The following is a 19,461-nucleotide window of genomic DNA, read 5'->3' on the forward strand; positions in this document are numbered from 1 at the left end:
CAGGCCATCCACCACCAAAAAGTACATCTTTTTTGCATTTCCTGAGCAGATTCTGGTAGCTGCTTTGGGTTAGGAGGTACGGCATGTGATCACTAGCTGTGATTAGTCTTTCTATTAGTAACTCATAACCTTAATACAAACAATCTGACTTGGCCATGTCTTTGCTTTTCCCACATGAGCAGCTGCCATTCCAGTCATTGAGACTACTCAGGTAGGGTCACAGTTTGGCTATGTAAAAATTTTCAGTAATAGCATTTATTTTAATCCCAGAGAGACTGGCAGGAGGGGGAGATGGGTGAATTAGAAGGTGTCTAATGATCAGTAGTTTGTTTCATCTTCTTTCATGTAAAATGCTACAGGTGATATATATCGAGGCACACTGTACAGAAAGTATTAGCGCATTTGGAAATGTTATCCTGTTAGATAGTCAGCTTGAGTCAGGAAACTTTTCCTGTCTGAATGTACAATGCTGGGTATACCTGCAGTTACCCTTTGGGGCTTTAAAATATTTTTCACCTGATAATGTATGTTTTCATGCACCTCAGATGATTTAATATACCCTGGTATTTAAAACAAGAGCCACTGTTTTAAATTACTGTCTGTGTTCAAAATAGTTGCCACTAGATGGCAAACTGATTGTATGCAGACTTCCACACAAAGGGAACGTCTCTGCTGTGTGCTAGGTGACCAGGTGAACATATTGCATCAAATTTATCCTGCCCTGATTCCGTTGAAACCGGTGGAATTACACCAGAGAAACAGATGGCTCTTTAACCTTAGGTACTGAAAGCGCCTACAGTAAGTAAATATCATATTTGTTTCTGTTTGCTTGTCTAAATCAAGTCTGTTATACTAAACCTTTTAACTTCACATCACAAGGGAAAAATGCAAGAGTTCAGGCCCATCGTTCGATTTTAGGTACCAGGTACGTTCCACGGTAGTTAAGAGGTAGTGAGTGGCACATACCGACAGAGACAAAAGAGACTTGAAAATCAAAATCCCCTTCTATATGTACCCGGTTATACAGGACCCATGTAAATGCTCGTGTTTTACAGCACCCCATCCTTCACATGCCACAAATCTCCGATTTAGAGAGTTTTGCATCCATCAGTTCACACAGAGCCTCAGCTCGAGTCAGGACCTCTTATGATGTTACCCTTTCCTTTTCCCTCATAATACTGCAATAATGAATGGCTTTTCTAAGTAGATGCTGCGCATTTCCATTCACAAGTGCTATTTGTGGTCACTCACAAAAACACATTAACCTACTCAAGATTTTGTTTTTATCAGTTTCACACCAGTGCCACTTTACTGTTGCTATTATAATGCAAGAAAATATTTTATGATCCTACATTAAAAACAATTGGCATAGGCCTTATGTCTGATAGCATACTTTTCTATTGTGCATTGGTTGGACACTACCAGTCAGAGATCCCTTTAAAAAGCAGCAGCTAGACAAAAACTATCTTGCTTGCTGTATTTTACTTTCTTACATTAGCAAATGTATATATATATAAATGTATACATAAATATTACGTCTTTACTGTGCCAGTAACTGATGTTGATCTCCATCTTTGATTAGTTTCTACTTGAAATCTGAGCTTTCACCCACGTTATTTTGTGAATTAGCTTGTTTGAGATTTAACAGTTCTTAAATACAAAGGATCAGTAGTTGTACTGTCATTTTCTTACAGAAACAGGCTGGCAATTCTGACCTGGGATTTATTTTTCACGCCAGTTTAGCTTACTTGTGCTATGCTATCAAAAATAAAATTGGAGTTCTGATTTAATTCCTATTGGTGTGGCAAACTGACAGTATTTTAAAATATGCAGAGGGTTTAGGACACATGTCAGAATCTGAAGCAAGATTTGTTCTAAAAAGATTTGCTTTAATCCAGTTCCTGAGAAAAAGTATAGTAGGTCCACTGGACTGACTGAATAGGTGTGCAGTTCTCTCTAGTTTTACTGTGTCTAGTGAAGTGATGTTTATCTACATCCTTCACAGGCCTCAGGGATATTGTAGCCAGTGCCCTCAGCATGCTTGTTAAATTACAGCTGTGCAGTAAAGCAATCATTGCAATTGGATCTCATGCATAGGGCCATTAGTTATTCACCAGCAAGAATTGGTACAGCTTTTTTCTGCCTCATGAACAATTGGCAACATGTAAGCAAGTTATCCCAAGTTGTTTGATATTCCTCTGAAGTATCAGAGATCAACCACACCTGAATATGGGACCTCCCGCAGAATGAATTTATGCTTCAAGGCTACGCCGAGGATCTTTGCTTGTAGAGTCCTGCTGGATGTGTTGTCCTCATATATTCAGGCTTTTACTCATTACCAGATTTGGAGGTGGAAAGGAATAACCTCCACATTAGATTTGCCAAGTACTTGAGAGGACTATTTCTTCCTCTGTAGTGTGAAGTGTGGTTCATCTTCTGAGATCACATCACCTATTGGGTCATCAGCTGCTGCCGTGACCTTGGGCATGAGTGTCACCTTATGTGTCCTGTTTTCTGACTGCAGCAAATTAATCTCTTACTCTTCTGGGCATTGAAACCTTATTCATCTAACTTAATAGCTTAATTTTGAATGCAATAAGTAATGGATCTGGCTAAAACCTAATAGTTTGTATTATATAGGAGGTAAGATTATGAGGTCTAACGGCTCCTTCTGTCTGTAGACTGTGAAAACAAAAGATCATACCTGCTGAAACTTGCAAGGTCACCTTATTGCAATGCCAAAACCAATGTTTTCAGATTTTCAGGCCAAAATGCTGGACCATTGACATGAATATACACTTATGACTTTTTCCTTGCAAAATGAACTACTCTTGAAAATTTAGCCCCATCATAGGGGGACTATGAAAGAAAATAGACATTTTCTTTCATGTAGAAGGTAATGGAATCCAGTTCTTACATTAAATCATCTCTTTTATGGTTTCAGGGGGTTCTTCTAAATAAAATTAAATGAATGTTTAAAAAGTATTTAGTGTCTCAGATTATAATCTCATGAACTTGTTTGCAATACAAGACATTGTCTCGCTCAAAGGAAAACCGCTTAGAGAAAACTCCTGCAGTATTTTAGATCTGTAATCCAAATGCAGCAACACTCACAGCCTAGAAGGCTGAAGTCATTTTTCTGTAATGGATTGTTAGCTTTGCCTGTGAAAAAAGAAATTTTTTTGAGAAAGTGTGCATATATCCCTTGTGGTGGGTTGACCCTGGCTGGACACCAGGTGCCCACTAAAGCCGCTCTATCACTCCCCTCCTCAGCTGCACAGGGGAGAGAAAATGCAACAAAGGGCTCATGGGTCAAGATAAGGACAGGGAGAGATCACTCCCCAATTACCGTCACGGACAAAACAGACTCGACTTGGGGAAAATTAACTTAATTTATGGCCAATCAACCAGAGTAGGGTAATGAGAAATAAAACCAAATCTTAAAACACCTTCCTCCCACCCCTCCCTTCTTCCTGGGCACAGCTTCACTCCTGGGTTCTCTACTCACCCCCCCCCCCCCCCCCCAGTGGCACAGGGGGACAGGGAATGGGGTTTGGGGTCAGTTCATCACATGTTGTCTCTGCTGCTTCCTCCTCCTCAAGGGAAGGACTCCTCACACTCTTCCCCTGTTCCAGCATGGGGTCCCTCCCATGGGAGATAGTACTCCATGGACTTCTGCAACGTGGGTCCTTCCCATGGGCTGCAGTTCTTCACACACTGCTCCAGCGTGGGTCCCTTCCACAGTGTGCATTCCGTCAGGCACAGACTGCTCCAGCGTGGGTCCCCCACAGGGTCACAAGTCCTCCCAGAAAACCTGCTCCAGCGTGGGCTCCTCTCTTCACGGGTCCACAGGTCCTGGCAGGACCCTGCTCCAGCATGGGCTTCCCATGAGGTCACAGCCTCCTTTGGGCATCCCCCTGCTCCGGCGTGGGGTCCTCCCTGGGCTGCAGGTGGATATCTGCTCCACCATGGACCTCCACGGGCTGCCGGGGGACAGCCTGCCTCACCATGGTCTTCACCACGGGCTGCAGGGGAATCTCTGCTCCGGCACCTGGAGCATCTCTTCCCCCTCCTTCTTCACTGACCTGGGAGTCTGCAGGGTTGTTTCTCTTACATGTTCTCACTTCTCTCTACAGCTGCCATTTCTGTGCCCACTGCAACTTTTCTTCCCTTCTTAAATACGTTGTCCCAGAGGCGCTACCACTGTCGCTGATGGCCTGAGCCTTGGCCAGTGGCAGGACTGTCTTGGAGCTGGCTGGCACTGGCTCCGTGGGACACAGCGGAAGCTTTGATCAGCTTCTCACAGAAGCCACCCCTGTAATCCCCCCCGCTACCAAAACCTTGCCACACAAACCCAATACACCCCTCATATATGTTTAAAATAATGAAAAAACATTCCTTATTTTTGAGTCACCTTTTTAGCAGGGAAAGGATTGTCTCTGTTCTGTTAGAAGTTGTGTTAGGAAACAGAACAGGCTCTCAGGAGTTTGCTTGTTTCTCCCATAGACTTTGTCTCTGGAATTTAAGAGACCTGAGCCGTCTTGTGCATTTGCTGACAGTCTACAGTTAGGTGGGAGAATAATATTTCCCTTACTATAAAGTTATTTGGATGTCTGGTTCGGGGGGAGGTGATATTAGACCTGTTAAAGGAAGGTGCCACAGCATGTATGTCCAAAATGGAAAAAAAAATAAAAAAAAATTAGCACGTACTTAGCAAATGACAGGTTCTAGTTTGAGTTTTCACCATTTAATGCCCCGAGCAAAAACCACATCTAAATTCTACTGTGCTATCTCCAGTTCTGATGTTAGTGAATTTGTTTTTTTGGTGGTTTTTTTTTTTTTTTCTAATTACAGGATCATGAGCTGTAAACATCACTCCAGGATTAGGAGTGTTCTGAGTTTGATTTCAGCTGAACGAAGCACACTTATGTTTTCCCTCCTGTAACCCTTTGCTTTCAGTCCTCTAGTTTGAGAAGTTACATAGCAAGCTGTTCTACTGTTAGGCACTCATCTGAGTATGTAATACCTGAGTCACTAAAGGATATAAACCACTCTTCTGAGCTTCATCCTCCCACACTACTAAAAAAAATGTTCCTTTTCTACCCAAGGTTTTTGGCTCTGTATCTTCCTACATTAGCTGTCATTTAATAAACTCTACTTGGGTATGAAAGAATCACAGTCTGGGTTTCCTGCATTTGAAAATAATATGAATGCAACACTTCAGACTATTGTTCCACTGAAATTAATTTGTCTACATGATATTTTACTGTAACTCCAAACTGTTCTCTGGTTTCTATCCAAAAGTGGAGGTTCTATTTTAGTTACAAAGCTTAACCACATAGGTTTTTATTCAGTAAATGCGAGCTACAATGGTTTTCTCATTCCAGAACTATTGTTTTTTTCTCCTTGTGTATTTAATTCAAGAACCTAGTTGACCCCTTGCATGAGATGAATCACAAGCTAAACAAAAAAATGCCAAAAGCCCTGTAGGATTGAACTAAATGTTCAAGTTGAAAAAAACAAATCCATGTAGTTTTGCATAAATAAAAGAAGAAAGTTGTTTATTGAGGTATTCAACTTGAAATCAATTGTGGAATAACCAAATTAAATTACATTTTTCTATGTGGAGGGACATCTGGACCTGAGCAACAGTTTGAGGCAAGAAACATTAACTGCCATAGAATGGGAAAGTGAGAACTTAAAGTCAAAACTGTTTTGTAATATTCAGTGTCTAAGGTACCAAGGACCTGACTTTTCGAGTTGTTGTGTCTGAACTGTTGTTCCAGCAGAACTCAGATATGACTAGCCAACACTATTTCAAACTAGATCTCAGATCTCCGGGTGGCTCTCTGAAAATGTGTAATTAGTGACCATCTGGAAAAGTTAGATTAAAATTACTTGTTTAGTATCATATGAGAACTGTCAGAGGCAAAGAAGGAACCTAATTTTCAGCATCTCCATGCAGGTGGCTTTCCTTCTGGCAATCCACCACTTAATGCATTTCACACCTTCTGACTGCCAGCGTCAACGAAGCAGGAGTTTTGTAATCTTCAATTTATAACCTTGTGGAAACCCAGAGGAGATTTCTTATAATGGGGTTCCCTGAGTAAGGCTGGGTTTCTGTAGAAGAAATAGTCTATCATCAGGCCATATAGTATATCATCATGCTTGTGCCCAAGGGTTTAAATTAAAGTTTCAAAAGCAGCATCAGTGTTGGCATTTCCTATGTGAAAAGTTCGCATTTAACCTTGTACTACACCTTTAAATTGTTGTTTAAATGTTTTGTTTGACTCTTATTCACAGTCTTCTTTATGTGTTTTACATTCCTGTCTTCTTACCTACCCAAATAATTCAGCTTAACCACTGACCAGATCCCAAACTACCACTTAGCCATCTTGCACTATCTCATCCCTGGTTTAGCTGGTGTTCATTTTCGACCCCATTCCATGAAATGATAGAATCACAGAATGGTTTGGGTTGGAAGGGACCTTAAAGATCATCTAGTTCCAACCCCCCTGCCATGGGCAGGGACATCTTCCACTACACCAGCTTGCTCAAAGTCCCATCCAGCCTGGCCTTGAACACCTCCAGGGATGGGGCATCCACAACCTCTCTGGGCAACATCTTCCAGTGCCTCACCACCCTCACAGTAAATAATTCCTTCCTAATATCTAATCTAAATCTACCCTCTTTCAGTTTAAAGCCATTACCCAATCCTACCACTACACTGCCTGTTAGAAAGTCCATCCCCATCTTTCCTGTAGGCGCCCTTTAAGTACTGGAAGGCTGCTATAAGGTCTCCCTGGAGCCTTCTGTTCTCCAGGCTGAACAACCCCAACTCTCTCAGCCTGTCTTCATAGGAGAGGTGCTCCAGCTCCCTGATCATCTTTGTGGACCTCCTCTGGACTTGCTCCAACAGGTCCATGTCTTTCTTATGTTTGGGGCCCCAAGATCTGAATACAATACTCCAGGTGGGGTCTCACGAGAGTAGAATAGAGAGGGAGATTCACCTCCCCTGACCTGCTAGCCATACTTCTCTTGATGCAGCCCAGGTTACGGTTGGCTTTCTGGGCTGCGAGCACACATTGCTGACTCATATTCAGTCTTTCATCCACTAATACCCCCAAGTCCTTCTTCACAGGGCTGCTCTCAATCCACTCATCACCCAGCCTGTATTTGTCCTTGGGATTGCCCCAACCCATGTGCAGGACCTTTCACTTGGCCTTGTTGAATTTCATGAGGTTTCCATGGGACCACCACTTAAGCCTGTCAAGGTCCCTCTGGCTGGCATCCCTTCCCTTCAGCATGTTGACCGCACCACACAGCTTGGCGTCATCGGCAAACTTGCTGAGGGTGCACTCAATCCCACTGTCCATGTCACCGACAAAGATGTTAAACAGCGCCAGTCCCCATACCAACCCCTGAGGAACACCACTCATCACTGGTCTCCACTTGGACATTGAGCCATTGACCACAACTCTTTGAGTGTGACCATCCAGCCAATTCCTTATCCACTGAGTGGTCCATCCACCAAATCCAATTTAGAGACATGGATGTTGTGTGGGACGGTGTCGAATGCTTTGCACAAGTCCAGGTAGATGACATTTGTCGCTCTTTCCTTATCCACCAATGCTCCAACCCCTTTGTAAAAGGCCACCAAATTTGTCAGGCACAATTTGCCCTGACGAAGCCATGTTGGCTGTCACCAAACACCTCCTTATTTTCCATGTGACCTAGCATAGTTTCCAGGAGGATCTGCTGCATGATCTTGCCAGGCACAGAGGTGAGACTGACTGGCCTGTAGTTCCATGGGTCTTCCCTTTTTAAAAATGGGGGTTATGTTTCCCCTTTTCCAGTTAGTGGGAACTTCCCTGGGCTGCCATGACTTCTTAGATATGATGTATAATGGCTTAGCCACTTCATCCACCAGTTCCCTCAGGACCCACAGATGTGTCTCATTAGGTCCCATGGCTTGTGCACCTTCAGGTTCCTTAGATGGTCTTGAACTCATCTTCTCCTCTGATGGGCAGTTCTTTATTCTCCCAGTCCCTGCCTTTGCCTTCTGCATCTTGGGTGGCGTGGCTGGAGCACCTGTCAGTGAAGATTGAGGCAAAAAAGTCATTGAGTAGCTCAGTCTTTTCCATGTCCTTGGTAACCAGGTCTCCTGTTTCCTTCCAGAGAGGGCCCACATTTTCCCTAGTCTTCCTTTTATCACTGACGTACCTATAGAAGCATTTCCTGTTGTCCTTGATGTCCCTGGCCAGATTTAATTCTATCAGGGCTTTGGCTTTCCTAACCTGATCCCTGGCTGCTTGGACAATTTCTCTGCGTTCCTCCCAGGCTACCTGTCCTTGCTTCTACCCTCTGTAGGCTTCCTTCTTGTGTCTGAGCTTGTGCAGGAGCTCCTTGTTCATCCACACATGCCTTCTGGTGTTTTTGCCTGACTTCCTCTTTGTTGAGATGAATTGCTGCTGAGCTTGGAGGAGGTGATCCCTGAATATTAACCAGCTTTCTTGGGCCCCTCTTCCCTCCAGGGCTGTATCCCATGGTACTCTACCAAGCAGATTCTTGAAGAGGCCAAAGCTGCTCTCCTGAAGTCCAGGGTAATGAGCTTGCTGTGCGCCCTCCTTGCTGCCCTAAGGATCTTGAACTCCACCATTTCATGGTCACTGCAGCCAAGGCTGCCCTTGAGCTTCACATTCCCCACCAGCCCCTCAATGGTGAGAACAAGGTCCAGCATAGCACCTCTCCTTGTTGACTCATCTATCACTTGGAGAAGGAAGTAGTCATCAACGCATTCCAAGAACCTCCTGGATTACTTGTGCCCTGCTATGTTGGCCCTCCAACAGCTATTGGGGTGGTTGAAGTCCACCAGGAGGAGCAGGGCTTGTGAATGTGAGGCTGCTCCTATCTGTCTATAGAGGGCCTCTTCTGCTTGGTCGTCCCGATTGGGTGGCCTGCAGCAGACCCCCACTACAATGTCACCTGTCCCTGCCCTCCCTTTAATCCTGGCCCATAGGCTCTCGGTAAGCTCCTCATCCATCCCCAGGCAGAGCTCCATGCACTCCAGCTGGTCATTGACATAGAGGGCAACACCCCCTCCTCATCTTCCCTGCCTGTCCTTCCTAAAGAGCTTGCCTGTATCCTTCTATTCCAACTCCACCCATAGGAACTATCCCACTGTGTCTCCATGATGCCAATAAGATCATAGCCCTGCAAGTGTGTGCACACCTCTAACTCATCTTGTTTATTCCCCACTCTGTGTGTGTTTGCATAGAGGCATTTAAGTTGGGCCCCTAATGAAGGTGACTTACTGGCTGGAATTCCTTTGTGCCACTCTTCAGGTGCTCTCCTGCTGACCTGTGATCCCTCTCCAGGCTCTGGGCATCTATTGCTGGCACTGGCATCAAACTGGGGTGGATTGAGGTTCTCCTCTCCTGGCAACTTTAGTTTAAAGCCCTCTTCACCAGCTTGGCAAGCCTATGACCCAGGATGCTCTTCCCCTTCTCTGACAGATGGATCCCATCAGCCCGCAGTAGACCAGGTTCCTCAAAGCAAGTCCTGTGGTCTAAGCAGACAAACCCCTGGCTGTGGCACCAGTCCCATAACCATTTGTTGATTCACCAGATTAGACTGGCCCTTTCAAACCCCTTCCCTTTGAATGGGAGGATTGATGAAAAAACTGTCTGTGCTCCAGAGTCCCTTACCACTGCTTCCAGGGCTCTGTAGTCCTTCTTGATACTCTTCAGACTGCTCCTGGCTGTATCACTGTTGCCCACATGAAACAACAGCAGCGGATAATAGTCGGTGGACCGTACAAAGCTTGGTAGTCTCTCAGTGACATCCCTGATACAAGCAGGGCTCCTCATCTAATTCTCTTCACGGATTTGTCCTGGTGCCTTTGCTCAGCTAACCTCAATTCTCTTCCTTTGTCCACCTTGGTTGTTTGTCATTCTCTAAACCTCTTCTTCCATACTAGCTCCCAGTCCCTGCCTCCTGCATGTACACATGGCAATTCATGGTCCCACCCTCTCGCTCATCATACTCCTTCCACTTCTTTCTTCAGGTATATAATCACTAACTCCTAAATTCCACTTTAATCTACACTGCATTCAAATTATGTTTTCCTCTGCACTCTATCAACAGGAAGGTCCCTGAGAGGCACACATTTTGTAGTGCTTGGCTGTAATTACAGGAAGAATTATGTCTGTGCAGCCCTGAGTAGGTCCACAGCAGACGGGCTCTTCAGAGTGTTCAGCTAAATCTCTAGCAAGTCTTTTCTGAACACTTGCAAAATGGAATTTTTAAAATGTGGATAGATTTTCAGAAGAACAGCAGGAATATTTCTCTAGCATAAAGCCCCTCCACCCCTGCCAAATTTAATATTTTTACTTCAACAATTGGATGGAGTAAAACTTTTAAGGTAAAAACCTACATTTTTCAGCATGGGCAGCATAACACACTTTTGGTCTAGCCCTGTTCTCATAAAGGCTTACATTATTTTACCTGTAAATTGAGAAACAAACAAGAAAATAATCAGGCTATGGAAAAGCATCTGGTAAGAAATTTTTCAGTCCAAAACCCATTTGGGAAACTTATAAGTAGCTAAAAGAGGTGTCTGGAAGTGAGAAATGTTGGGACATCTTCACTTCAGATTGTGCTATCAGATCCAATCATATTATATACTGTTACAAACACTGTGTATTTATTGTCTCCAGTGGAATAACTTCCAAAGTGCCAAGCCTTGAAGCAACTTCAAGCTCTGTGTTTATAAAGATGAAGAATGTTCAAACAAAAATGTATGCATAAAAAAATGTTTTTTCAAATACATATTACCTATCATTCTCACAGAATTACTTAAGACTAAGGTCCACTTTTCCAACAGTCTGCAAAATTACAGTGTATATGATATATAGGAAAAATATGCTATATATTCTTATATACATACTAGTTATATACATGATAATTTTAAGGTTGTAGTCCTACCTGTTTTAATTTAGACTGCTCCTCACTCACCTAGCTCCAGGTTCCTTAGTAGTTACTCAATTCCAGACAGGTCAAACTTGAGGGTTTTGGGGGGGTTTTTTCCAGTTCACCTTCTATACATAGGAATGAAAAATTATCATATTGAAAAAGTGAAATGATTTCTCACCTTGAAGATCAGAATTGCCAATTTTTAAGCTACTTGGCAAGACTCAGTATGTCTTTTATTTTTTAACTCAAGATTCCCGAAAAATATAATTCAAATTTTCAAGGAAGTTAACGACTCCCACATCAGTGGATGTTATTGTAAAATGTCCTGCGTGAGTCCTCTGATGCCTTTTCCTGTGTTAGCAGTGGAGAGCTGGCTGGAGGCTCACCAGGAAGAACTCTCTGCTCAGGCTCTGCTGAGTCCAAGAGCACCAAGTCTTCCTGTACCTTGGATCTGTGGACATTAAGACTTTGCTTTTTTTTCTTGCTGGTAAAAGACCAAGTGATTCATATCCTCACAGTCAATGCAGCATGAGTTTGGATTGCCAGAGGGGCAGGGAAGATGTTGGGTTTTGTCAGGAAGCAGTGATTCTTGTCAACTGGTTTATCAAAAACTTTCTTCTCTGTGACTCTGCTTGCTGGGAATAATTACTGAGCAGATGAACTGCAGTGCAAAAGCTAAGTTCAGCAGTCAAAAAGGGAAATCTTATTTCCCCATCCCCAATGAGCTATTTGTGACCCACAGAGGCTTTTGTATGTGGATGACAGAGACGTCTTAAATTTGCCATCTAAGTCTACAGGATGTCTTCAGTTATGGTGGGCTTGGAGTGCCTGTGGTGGATGAGCGGGGACGGGAGCTGTTGCTGGAGCTGGGGAAATCTCCCAGCTGTGCATTCCAGACCCGGGTGAACCTCAGCTGCTCTCACATGCTGCACAGTTGGGCAAAGTCACTGCAAGTTCAGTTCCCTGGGCTCGCATAATGCTGTATCACACCGGTTGTGCTTTTAGGGATGACAAGCAAAGGAACATTTGAGCTGACATGGAGCCCCAGAACGTTTGGAAGCTGAGAACAGATATGGCCAAGGAAATTCAATTTTCGTTATGTGATCTGCAACTTAATACCCCTGCTGTTAAATGGCCATCCTTACAAAAAAACCTTTGCAAACACCTATCTGAGACGTTGATTAAGGTTTGCGCAATTGAATTCCGCTCTTCTGCAATTTGAAAACTATGTTTTAAAACAAGATTTCCTGTTTCCCAGTTGCCAGGTATGGGATTAATTGCAGGTAAATTTGTAATCAGTGCAGTGAACAGTATACCCTGGTAAGCTGAATCTGTCAATAGAATTCTTGCTTTGCTTAAAGGTCAGTTTTTGAAATGTTTCCTTTTAGAAAGTTGTAAGTTAAGAGTTCACAAAGCCATTGAGTCCAATAGGAAAGATGTATGTAAGGTCAGGTGAATCCATACTGCTCACTGCAGCCCATAGAGAGGGCTACACACAACAGTCTGATATAATTAGTACTGTCACTTTGTTTCATTACTTTAATTTACATAGCTTAATTTTGGTCACATAGATCAAAACACAATGAATTTTTTTTTTAAACATTCATAATGTTAGAGGTATTTTCACATCCTCAATTTCCAATGTAGAAACACAAGATCCACTAAACCCATGAGGGTTTTGCTCCAGAAAGATTATTTTTAGACATAGGCAAAATTTTCAAAATGGTCTAAAGCTTTTTAAGCCCAGTTCCCGCTGGCAATTAATGTCCTATTGATTTCAGTGGGCTTTTGGCTGACCAATCATTGAGCGGGTTTAGAAGTACATTTTATCTTCTACTTTTTGATTTTGCCTCATTTCAAAAACATTTATAATGACCAAGCTGTTGCAATCTTACACAGATACATACAGAATAAGGCAGTTGCATTGTTTAAGGGATCTGTGCCCTCATGTGTATAGTGTTGCTCTTCTTTCAAAACATCAGCATTGATATCTGACCCTCTAAACACCTGAAATATTGGCACGATTTCCTGGGATAGAGGGACTATCTGATCATACCTGCTAGCTGGAGAAATCACCAGTTATTAGCAGATTTGATCTATTGCATGTTCCACTGATCCTGATCTACTGCAAATTTCTGGTGTAGATTTCTTTTTTAATTTGGTCAAGATTGGAATAGAAGCAAGAAAAAATTATTTTGATGGTTCTTCAATAACCAGTACAAGTTGACCATGTAGTCTTGATTAGTTGTCAGAGAACTGGGCTCTATATCATGGAGAACACTTAGTTTTTGTTCTTTTCGACAGAGATAAGTTTCAGTCAATGCACACTGGACTGGAGCTATCTTTCAGCTAAGCTCAGGTGGCAACTGGAGTTTGCCTCAGGTGGCTACTTTTACATCTGTGTTAAGGCAGAGAGGGTAACCAGTGTGGAAAAAAACCCCTAACAGTTTTTGCCCTTTCTATACTATACTTGATCAATTAGATTTATATCTTATTGGTTAAGCAACCAGATCTATGCTGCAGAAACACCCCCTCCTGCCGCCCCCATTATTATAAACTCTAGAGCTAAAAGAAGGCAAATGCAACAAGGTTAAAAATGGGTTTCATTCTCATGCCCTATTTTCAGTCATTTGTTACTTAAAAATATAATTTAGACTGAATTTTTCCGTGCTTATCTTCTATAAACATTTATTTGTCACCTATTAGAATACTAGGGAGAAAAAACAGTCTCTCTTATGAAAGAATTCTTGCCACATTAAAAAAAAAGTTATAGACAATAAAAGTAAGAATTCAGAACAGAAACTGGCATGGAAATACTCCTTACTTTGGACTACATCATGCTGTAACTGTGAGGAAAACTAATTCTGAGTTAACTAAGCTTTAAGGATTCATAAGTTGGCTTTGAGCACCAGTAATGGTAGCTATAGTTAAAGAAAGGTGTTGTTATTGCACATAGTCTGTTGGTTTAGAAACAGATACTGCTTGGCAAAACTAGTCTGTAAGTATTGTGAAGTATTAAATATTCACAATTACCAAGTTATACTTCCAGCTTTTACCTTTGAAGAGAACTACAACTTAAATTATTTGGAATATACTGTGGCAGCTTGTGAATTTGCAAGCTGTGCAACAGGGGGGTGGTGACAGTAGTTGTAAATACACATTGGTTTGAATTCCAGCTGAGCACCTACCTTGTCTGCGATGCACATATGCACGTCTGTTTCTATAAGCATGTCTTGACATATTAGCTATTACAGCAGGAGAAGCAGCATGTGCAGTAAGTTTATAAAATGTTTCCTACCCTATTCAAACCTGCAGCTGCAGATTCCCTGATGTGTGCAGAACTGTGCTCACTAGAGCCCTATTCTGATCGGTTGTAGTAAGGTAAACAAAACTGTACAGAACTGTGGCCTACTCCAGAAATAAAAAAAAATATCTTAATTTTACTTAATATTTTTTGTATGCAGCTTCTTCTTCTCAGACCATGTCATCTTACACCAACCTTCTGATACAAATGCAGATAATGATACTCAGAACTGGATACCCATCTTCCCTGCAGAACATCGGGAAGACAAATCATTCATGTTTTGGCTCACATGCATGTAAATCATCACACTGCAGACCTCTATGGATGTCTAATATAGATGAAATATTACATGAATTTCTTTCTATAAGTCCATTTATATAGGTGCTTTCTGCCTTCAACAAACACCATTTTATTATAATGTGATCCTGTTGTTATAGATGTGGGTCAGGCTATTTTTATGTGTGCTTATATAACTCTATTTGTTCCCAGCTGAAACTTGGCTTACATTCCATAGAGAAGAGCAACCCTGTTACTTGCCAAAAGATTAAGTATTTTAATATAAATAAATATTTATGTATATATATAGCATATAGTCTTCTTGCTCATTCAGGTATATTTAGGTAATATCTCTTTTTCATTGGATTGATGCTCAGAGCTACCTCATCCAAGACAGGTGAAGTCAGAAATATTATGAATGGAAGGAGATCATCATCATCATCATGTAGAAGACAGTTTTTGACAAAAGTTTCTGGACTGAGAATTGCAATTTAAATATTCACATAGTCTATAATGTTAGGCATGTATCTGAATTCACTTTATAGTTAATTAAAAGCAATAAACTCTTTATGTATACATTTGAATCCCACCATAAGGAACGTTCTTCACTCCATTGACTTTATAGAAAGTCTTAGCTCCAAACTCAGAATGTAAGAGAGATGCCAGAAGTTAGCTGTTAAGAATAGCCCCTGGGTTGAGGTTTGTGCACTAACAGTACCCTTGCACATCATCATCACTGTGATTACTTCTGTGAGTAAAGTGAAGAATACGCATAGTGCTTTCAGGATGATCAAATATTTATGAAATTACTAGTTACATCCATGCTTGCCCAGATGAGTGGTGAGAGAGGAAGACACTTTATCTTTGGAGCCAGAAAAGTCCATCGCTGGTTTTTAGCCAACGATCAAAAAGTTCTGTGCTTACTTGGATGCTTACAAGTTTTAAATGTTCCCTGGGAACTTGCCAACACCCCTGAATGCATTATTTGTGGACTGCAAATCTAAAAGTCCTCCAGGTTTTTTTCTGGTTTAAATACTTGGAGGTTAGGTGAAATAGGGTAGGTATGCTTCCCAGTACAGTACTAAAATGATTATAATGATTACATGGTTCATGTTGCCATGCCACATCATCTTCTTTCTAAAATTTAAGCCACAGAGGATTTTCAGTTTGCAAAGAATTCCCTGGGGGGTAAGAAGCTAGGAGGACTCAATGTAAAGTGTTACGTGAATCTTGCCTTGAAACATGTGAAAATGAACTAGTTTCAGCAAAAGTATCTTTTCTGAAGTTCAGTTCCTCTTGAACGCTTAAGAGCATGCATTAGTTCTGTTATCACTGGATACTGAAATCAAATCATGTTGTGGGAAATGTAAATGTAAACCAACATGAGTAGACTCTTCCACAACAGGCATCAGCCTGCGCAGACTACTAACATATACAGTTCTATACTAAAAGCAAAAAGAATATCCTCCCTGCTTTGTTATGGTAGCCAGGAGACAGAATTCTCCACTAAAATGTGTTTACCAGACCTTGAAACCTACATCAAGCAGGTACTCCCACCTCTTACTATTGTGCGTAATCATTTTTCTAAGAATATTAGTACACATTCATCATTATTTTCTAGATAATAAATGAGATGTTGGCAGATTGATTTCCTAGCATGAGGGGTGTATTGGGTTTGTGTGGCAAGGTTTTGGTAGCGGGGGGGATTACAGGGGTGGCTTCTGTGAGAAGCTGATCAAAGCTTCCCCTGTGTCCCACGGAGCCAGTGCCAGCCAGCTCCAAGACAGTCCTGCCACTGGCCAAGGCTCAGGCCATCAGCGACAGTGGTAGCGCCTCTGGGACAACGTATTTAAGAAGGGAAGAAAAGTTGCAGTGGGCACAGAAATGGCAGCTGTAGAGAGAAGTGAGAACATGTAAGAGAAACAACCCTGCAGACTCCCAGGTCAGTGAAGAAGGAGGGGGAAGAGATGCTCCAGGTGCCGGAGCAGAGATTCCCCTGCAGCCCGTGGTGAAGACCATGGTGAGGCAGGCTGTCCCCCGGCAGCCCGTGGAGGTCCATGGTGGAGCAGATATCCACCTGCAGCCCAGGGAGGACCCCACGCCGGAGCAGGGGGATGCCCAAAGGAGGCTGTGACCTCATGGGAAGCCCATGCTGGAGCAGGGTCCTGCCAGGACCTGTGGACCCGTGAAGAGAGGAGCCCACGCTGGAGCAGGTTTTCTGGGAGGACTTGTGACCCTGTGGGGGACCCACGCTGGAGCAGTCTGTGCCTGACGGAATGCACACTGTGGAAGGGACCCACGCTGGAGCAGTGTGTGAAGAACTGCAGCCCATGGGAAGGACCCACGTTGCAGAAGTCCATGGAGTACTATCTCCCATGGGAGGGACCCCATGCTGGAACAGGGGAAGAGTGTGAGGAGTCCTTCCCTTGAGGAGGAGGAAGCAGCAGAGACAACATGTGATGAACTGACCCCAAACCCCATTCCCTGTCCCCCTGTGCCACTGGGGGGGGGGGGGGGGGGGTGAGTAGAGAACCCAGGAGTGAAGCTGTGCCCAGGAAGAAGGGAGGGGTGGGAGGAAGGTGTTTTAAGATTTGGTTTTATTTCTCATTACCCTACTCTGGTTGATTGGCCATAAATTAAGTTAATTTTCCCCAAGTCGAGTCTGTTTTGTCCGTGACGGTAATTGGGGAGTGATCTCTCCCTGTCCTTATCTTGACCCATGAGCCCTTTGTTGCATTTTCTCTCCCCTGTGCAGCTGAGGAGGGGAGTGATAGAGCGGCTTTAGTGGGCACCTGGTGTCCAGCCAGGGTCAACCCACCACAAGGGGTTAGCACATAGCTTAAAAGTCCAGAACGAAAACTCCCTTTTACTTACTGAAGCCACTATTTACATTTACATACATCAATCTGTGATAGCAGGTATATAGCCACAATGCCCACTATTCCAGCCCAGGAATTGTAAGATTTGACTCCACAAAGCCTGATGACTCAGGATTGGCGACAATGGAATATAAATTTCTCTGAATCTGAATAATCCATTTGTTGTCAGTCTCGGAAACAGGCCCTGTTAATGTTCTCTGTTGCTTGTCAAAGAGGGGAATGCTATTGCTGCGTGTCCAAGTGACACGATGTCACTGGAAAAATGTTATAAAGGACGCACTTCTGGTTGTTCTACAAGGGATGTTGGGCCTAACAGCAAACAGGAGATACTTTGTCTATTGCTTTAATTGCAGTCACATTTGGTAGGCCTAGCGGATACCTGTTCTGCTGCAATCCTAATTCTGAATTCTTAGGTAAGGAAAACTCTTCCCAATGTCTGAAAAAGCTTCGTTCAGTGTTTGCTACAGCCTAGCTGCCTTTCTGTTTTCCTTCTACTGCCTTTAACCATTGGCATCAGGCTTTTGCATTGGCCACTTCAAGGAGAAATCTGTCTGCTCGGAGTAAACCTGTGCATTATCCCACCTGCATCAAGCATGTATTGCCTGTTACATGCAATCTGTCTTACATCTTCAATAAAACGAAGGGGTTTATTTACTAGTTGAAACACACTCTTAGATAAAAAGTACTGAAAATTATGAAAGAAGAGTCCGCCTGCATGCTTTGAGTCATCTGATCTTATGTCTATTACAAGCAATATTTGGGATTCTTTCCTCTTCATCTGTTGCTGGACCAATTTATATTTTACTAGGAACATCCACATGTGGTTGTGAGTCACTAAGTCTGACACATGTTGCTCTAAAAACTGTTCAGTCGCTCTCCAGGGAGAACAAGTTAGAGCAAGTTTTCACCCTGCCATTGTGTCTTAAGGACCTCAGATGGGACTTCCTCCTCCTTTCCCCATGCTGCCAGGCTTTGCCATCCAATCAGACCCACAGGATGAGCTATTTATTCACTTCCAGATATTTTTCAGCAACAGCTATACATCTAGAAATTCTACCAACAATTATTAAAATAAAATTTTATATTGATATAAAAATTTGTTGCCTATTTCAACAGAATTGTTTTCCACATAAGGATTGCAGGGTGCAACCCTTTCTCATTCAGTTTCTGTTCCAAAGAGTGATGTTTGTTCCTGTTGTGCCTCCTCATCAACTTGCCTTCTTTGTGCATTTTTAAAAACACAGCCTTAGCTCTCAGAGCGGCTACTAGCTTTTGGATGACAGGTCTAGGTCTAGAGTATCCAGCTTGAACAGGCTTTCCAGCGTAATGCTCTGCTGCAAGGCTGTTGTAATCTTATGCATGGTCGGAGATGAAGCCTTTTGCTAAGGAAAATTATAATGGCCCTGATACACAGAGTGTGCCCACGCACCTCAGAAAAGAGCATGCAGTAATACGGGTCCATGTCAAAAAGAGCCCTGTGGTGGTTGCCCTCTTTCTCACCCAAAATCAAGATATTGCTCATTACTACCTCTTCATCTAGTAAACTCCGTTTTTAAAGACTGCAAATCTCCTGCTGTTCCAGCTTTGCCTGACGCAGGTTCCCTCCCTTCTTCTCCCTTTCCTTCCATGCCCCCTCACACTCTGTTTGCCCCTTCCCACACCACTTGTCCTCCTCTGTGGTAAGTCTCTCTTTTACTACTCCCCACCTTTCCCCTCCCACAGGACCTTTATTCTTATGATTTCTTTTGGCCTATCACCCGTTCCAGATCGCACAGTCTCTGCTGTGCCTTTGTACCCCTCCTCCCTACCACTCAAAACGGTGCCCTCTCCTGCTTCCTTCAACTGATTCAAGATTTTGCCAGTGCTCCAAGCCCTTCCCTAATGCCCAGCCCACACATCCAAGCTTCTAACTTCGGTCTTCTCCTGGCTCAAGAGTCCTCATCAATATTCCCAATAGAGGTCCTAATTTGCATTTTACCCACTCTTAGAAATTACTTTTTCTGGTATTACATCTTCTTATTCTAGTCC

This window comes from Accipiter gentilis, chromosome 5 (assembly GCF_929443795.1).
Source record: "Accipiter gentilis chromosome 5, bAccGen1.1, whole genome shotgun sequence".
In the NCBI taxonomy this organism is placed as follows: Eukaryota; Metazoa; Chordata; class Aves; order Accipitriformes; family Accipitridae; genus Astur; species Astur gentilis.